The following is a 6,751-nucleotide window of genomic DNA, read 5'->3' as shown; positions in this document are numbered from 1 at the left end:
AAAATCCGCGCACCATCCTTTCACCCACATGCCTAAACACCAAAAAAGTTGTCTCTCTTCGAACTTCCAATTAATCATGAAAAGTAATCTTATTTCGAATATCCCAAATGGACTCTTTTCAGTCTTTCACTTTTCTCATATATCCGAAGACCAAAACCAAGGACAAACCTCGTCCAAAATAATTGTTACACAAGATGAATGTATGATAGTAAAATAATTCAAGCAATTTGATTCATCAAGATTATGTTTTGGATATGTTTTTGCATAAGAGTATACTTTCAACACCCACAAATTTATGAGCAAAGTACAATCAGATTATCGATCTATGTATGAATTAATGATCCAGTTAGATATTGTTGGTGAAAATGACAAACTAAATAATTTAGCTTGGTATTGCAGATAGCTAGAAAAAGATAGTGTCCCCTATCTAACATGGAATAAGGAATTAGGAATTAGGAATTAGGAAGTTATGAGTTGAGTTGATATAATAGAATTGTAAATGGATGGAGCCCTGCTACACATGACATGAGTTGGTTGCAAAGAGACATCTAACTCCAAAAGCATCTGCTTTTCAAACATTATAATTTATCTTAATTAATTATATATCATTTAATAAGTAATTAACTACTTATATATCTTCCCCTACTTTTCAATCATTATTAGTTCGGCATTATTTGGATAGGAGTTAGTCATCTACAATGGAATATTATGATTTCACTTGAGTAAATCAAGCTTTGAACCTTCATTTCTATTTTGTATTTCTAATATCCAAAAAATAAATTCTTTATGTTTTGTTTACATGCAGATTCAGTAAAAATATTGAGATATTCTATGTCATTAAATATAGAGGGAACATCATTTTAGGTCCACGAACTTTGCCAAAGTATCATTTTAGGTTCGTGAACTTTGAAAATATCATTTTAGGTCTGTGAACTTTGAGTTAGTATCATTTGAGGTACTTTTTACTATTTCCAAGTTTTTTTGAACGAAAATACCCTCAATACCTTAAAATGTATATATTTTTAATAAATTTATCATATACCCATATTTTTTTATAAATATCTTTACAATATATTTTTGATAAATTTTCTAAATATAAATTGACCTTAATATTATCACTTAATTTTGTGACATGCACGTAAAATTGGAGAATTCTTCAATTTTTTATATTAATTTTTTTTAAATTGAATAAAGAACTTTTCTTTAATAATAAAAAATTGAATAAAGATCTTTTTATAAATATCTTTACAATATATTTTTGATAAATTTTCTAAATATAATTTGACCTTCAATATTATCATTTAATTTCGTGACATGTAAGAAAAGATCTTTATTCAATTTTTTATTATTAAAGAAAAGTTCTTTATTCAATTTTTTAAAAAAATTAATATAAAAAATTGAAGAATTCTTCAATTTTACGTGCATGTCACAAAATTAAGTGATAATATTTAAAGTCAAATTATATTTAGAAAATTTATCAAAAATATATTGTAAAGATATTTATAAAAAAATATGAGTATATGATAAATTTATTAAAAATATATACATTTTTAGTAGGGCTGGCAAATCGTGCAGATTGGGTCGTTATCGGGTCAACCTGATAATGACCCAATCCAATAAGGCCTAACCTGAACCCGACCTGTTAAGGAAACTGTAAATCCGAACACGAACCCGACCTGCTACCTTCAAATCCGAACACGACCCGCACCCGACACGAACCCGTTATCGACACGATATAATATGGGTTGACACGATACGATAACAACCCGAACCTGATATTACACGATTAAAATCTAATATTACACGATTAAACCTTAATTTTTAACCTAATTTACACAATTAAAATTCGTTTTATACTATTTAAATCTAATTTATAAGAAATTAAAAAATTAAAGTAATATATATATTTTTAAATAATAATAAAAATAATAATATTATTTCTTAATGGGTTACCCGTATCCGACCCGAACCCAACCTGAAATTATCGGGTTCTTAATGGGTCAACCATATAAGGACACGGATCCAATAAGACTTGACCCACACCCAATAATTTCGTGCGGATTCGTGTCAGATTATCGTGTCGTGTCGAAAATTGCCAGCCCTAATTTTTAGGTATTGAGGGTATTTTCGTCCAAAAAAGCTTGGAAATAGTAAAAAGTACCTCAAATGATACTAACTCAAAGTTCACGGAGCTAAAATGATATTTTCAAAATTCACGGACCAAAAATGATACTTTGGCAAAGTTCGTGGACCTAAAATGATGTTCCCTCAAATATATTTAGCAAGTTAGGCGAATCAAACAAAGCTTCAGTATTACTTTTGAAATTCTGTAACTATCCAAATTAACAATGCTGATTAATTAGTTGCATGTCAATTAACTCTAAGCAATTGTCGAACCAAATCACTTATAGCAAATTAGCAATGATAGCATCAAACGTCTCTACAGTGCTTTATTCGTTATAATTTGCCATAAACTTGCTCTTATTGTGACAATGATAAATTTATAAATTAGGCATAAATATTATCTAAATCAGAACCATCATGATATCGAACATTTCGATCCGGAAAGAATTTGGGGTGTTGAAAAAAGTAATAAATTTAAACAACAAAATTGACTAAAAAGGAAAGCAAGGAAAATGAAATCAAATAAGATCTGTCAAAATTATCATCAAATCTAAAAAACAAGATATTTTAGAATTATTGACATTTTCCTCTTCGAATAGGCGGTTGCGGGTTTCTCTTCTTCTTTCAATCTTCCCTCTCTATAACTTCCCCGCCGATTCTCTCCTTCTCTGCTCCCATCTTCAAACAAGATTGTTCTCTGCAATCTCTCCTCACATGTTAACAATCCAGCACTTAATGGTGGAAATACATGGGAATCTCGTGAGTACATGTACCAAACAGCATGCATTGCATTCTAATTTTTGAAAGTTGAAGAAACACACTCTTTTAAATGGCGGATGGAATGTTGCGAATCGACGCCGCAGCGGCAGAGGAGGACGCGCTAGGGAAGAGTCCGAACGACATGGATTTGGCCTCAAGAAAAGCAGAAGAAGCTTGTATGATGATAAGCCATTTCCACCATTCTCTATCATGTTAATTAATTGTTTATAATGTTTGTAATCGGCCATTTCAATATTGATGTTGATCCATGTATTGTGCATTGATGATAATTAACAATTCTGTTCTCGGTTGTTAATTAAATGTCAGTTTCAATTGCTGCATTCATTGTTGATTGATTGAGAGACACTTTGTTGCAGCATTGAGAAGATATGATGCGGCCGGATGGTTGAGGAAGATGGTAGGTGTGCTTACAGCAAGGGATTTCTGTTACGGACGTTCTCCGTAACGAGGCCGGATGGCTAACTTCTCGGAGAGATAAGGTGATCAAACCTTCGACGTGCTCGAAGGAAAGCTCACGAATTGCTGATTTTCGGACGTTCTCCGATGAACAACAATTTGGAAACGAAATATGATATTCTTGTTACTCAAGACAAGTTGTGGAAAATAATATATTCATTGAATTAATAAAGTGATAACAATAACTCCTATTTATAATGCTACTAACTTAATGAACAAGAAACAAATATCTAAACAAATATGGAAAAGATATGGTAAATCAAATATGCAACTAAATAATTGGGATATGGATATGATCGTATCAACTCCCCCACGGTTGAAATACACCTTGTCCTCAAGGTGGGAACCACGAACCACTTATGAGAGTTGAAAGCCAAAGCTTTGGCGAGGCGTCTCCTCCTGGATCAAACACATATCGAACAACTGAATATCTCCATTTATCACCTTTGTCAAAAATCAACAAAGGAGACCCGATTTTTTTGGAAAAATTCCTTGCCAAATCGAAAAGGTTGTTCACGCCTCCAAGAATGTTCGAATCCAACATGTCATTGCGCGGAGGGATCAACCTTGCATCGGTATCGGGCGATGTTGATCGATGATTCATACTTGTAACATCACTAATACTCAAATCCACATAGACACCAACAATTATGCACAAACCGGCGTAAGCATTATCTCCTTTCTTGCCCCAACAATTCTCAACAATAGATTTGGATTGCACTTGAACAACAGGGAATGAGGAGATGACCTTCAGCACTTCCTCTATGGAATCGTCCTCCTCTACATATGCCTCTTCCTCATTCTTTTTACTTGAATCATGAAGACCATCATCGTCATCAATTTTATCCACCTCTATAGCTCGTACTTCATCATCTACTAATTTCTTTTCATTGAGCCGCAAGTCAACTTGATTCAACACTTTTGCATCACTCTCCAAGTATTTCTCTTCACAAGAAACAAGCTTCGTAGCGGAGTGGAGGCTCGGGGAACGCAGGCAGGAGGGCGGGCGTTGGAGCAGGGGCTGCTTCACAGTAGTGGGCAATTCGAGGTAGGCCGCAGCTTGACGGAGGTGAGTCGTAGGATGGCCGCAGGATGACGATCGTTGCTGATCCATGTGCAGCGGCGGGGGCGGTGCAGCGCGGTGGCGACTTGGCCGTGGTTGTTGGTCGAGCACGTGCTGCAGCGGTGGCTTCTGGTCGAGAACGAGCTGTGGATGTGCGGGGGTACGAGGGCTTGGGAATGTGGGGTGCAGGTGCCGGTTCCAGGTTTGGGGCTGCTCTCGCTGCTGTCCAGTATACGAGCTAGGTGGGAATCGCGACGGCACGTCTGAATCAGCGTGAAGAAAGCCCCGGGGGCCGAAAGAGGGGCGCGTCGTGTATTTTGACGCGGGAGTGTCAGATGCTCCACGATGCGTCGGGCCATAGAACAGTTCTGGTTCTGGTACAAGCTGTGGCGGTGGTTCTGACAGCGGAGGAGCGCGAATCTCTTCCACACGTCCACCGGATGTGCGGGAGGGCGGATCCCAGCAAGTCCGGCGACGCCTCGATCCGGAATAGAAGTCCACATAGTGTTGTTGTTCGGACTCGTCCATCCCCAGGTACCGGTCCTGCGGCCTGTCCCAGCACGTGCGGTGCCGAGGCTCGGGGCGATCGCGGTACGACGCCCGATGAACGTTCTGCTGCGGAAAACGGCCGTCGCGCCAATGTAATGCGCGGGCAGCGCCTCGTCGACGATGGATATCCCCACCACGGTCTCGTTGTCCGTGGATGAAAGGCCGGTGGACATCGTCTTCTGCCGCCCAAGCGTCGCGCGGGGAGTGATACCCTTCGTCATCAAGTTCGTCCGAGAAATAGGGGGGATCAGGTTCGGGCGCTTCCAACTTCTCCAGCCTGAGTTCCATTCTGTCAAATCGCGCCAAGATCTTCTCCAACCCGGTGGAGAAAATCGCGGTTGTTCCTGCCACATCGTGCGGCGCCTCGGAGGCCGCCTGGAAATCGCGCCGCGGATATCGCGACTGATCGTCGCCGCGTGAAGCGCTTGTGGACGCGCGGCGCGAAGAGTCTCTGATTGTGACTTGCGCATTGCCTCCGGTGAGGAACCCCGTCGGCGGTATACGTTCATCCGATCCAGCGCTGGACGTCCTCATGTTAGGAGGCCCTCGAGGAGATTGCCATTGAGCTACTTCTATTAAGGATATTGGTGGTGAATAGGTTATTGATGAAGAAGGTGGAGGATTAGGCGTGGCTGTGATGGTGGTGCTGCGACTGTTTTTTTTTTTTTTTTTTTTTGATATGGAGGATGAGTACGGGATGAAAGCACCAGTTGTTACGGACGTTCTCCGCAACGGCTCCGTGATCTTCCTTCTCGGCGGAACCACGAGCAATTTCCACGATAAACTCGCGGCAATTGATCGAACCCCTGCTGATTTGGTGGACGTCTTCCACAAAGCAACAAGAAACGTAAGGATAATTGCTTGTTTCACAAGATAGGTTTAGGGAAAATATTTCATTCATTGAATGATTAAAACGATAACAACCTAGCCCTATTTATAATACTAGAATACTAGCTTAGGAAACAAGAAACAAATATAAGAAAAGATATGCAAATCCCTAATATATCTAAACTAATAAATAATGGTAGAATACTCGTATCAACTCCCCCACGGTTAAAATCCACCTTGTCCTCAAGGTGGGAACCACGAACCAAAGACGAGAGTTGAAAGCACAAGCTTGGCGAGGCGTCTCCTCCTGGATCAAACGCATACCGAATAGTTGGACGTGTCACTTCACCTTCTCCATAAAAAATCATCAAGGTAGGATCAAAACAGTCGTCAAAATTCAGCGCTAAAACGTGAAGCTTGTTAACACGTCCACGAACTCCCAAACACGCCGTGTAATTTCGCGGCGGGACCATCCGTGCATCGATGGCAAGCAATGTCGGTCGCTGAAATATTCTTGCAACATCACTATCACGCAACTCTCCCTTTTCACCCAAACAATTCCCAACAACATCTTGGGATGTCACTCGAGCAACGACAGCCTTCTTCACTTCCTCAATGGAATCAACCTCCTCTACATCGTCTAATAATGTCTCTTCCTCCGTCTCTTTACTCATATCGGGGCTGCACGGTGGGTCAATTTCATCAAAAGATGGAACTTGTTGGTCTTCGAGTCTGCCATCTCTACCTTCCCTAGATCCCCAATTCTCACTAGGCAAGCCACGATCCATGAGTTTCTTTGCTACTGCCTCTAATATGGAGTTCTCTGAATCACAAAGCTCTGCATCTAATATGGAGTCCTCTGAATCACACAGCTCCCCGTCGCCGTCTCGTGTTGGCGAATGCGTGTGAGTAATGACCTCTCCATAGTCGAAGGGTTGATAGTGTTCGGGC

This window comes from Salvia splendens, chromosome 1 (genome assembly GCF_004379255.2).
Source record: "Salvia splendens isolate huo1 chromosome 1, SspV2, whole genome shotgun sequence".
Classification (NCBI taxonomy): domain Eukaryota; kingdom Viridiplantae; phylum Streptophyta; class Magnoliopsida; order Lamiales; family Lamiaceae; genus Salvia; species Salvia splendens.
Note: the sequence above shows the minus strand (reverse complement) of the source record.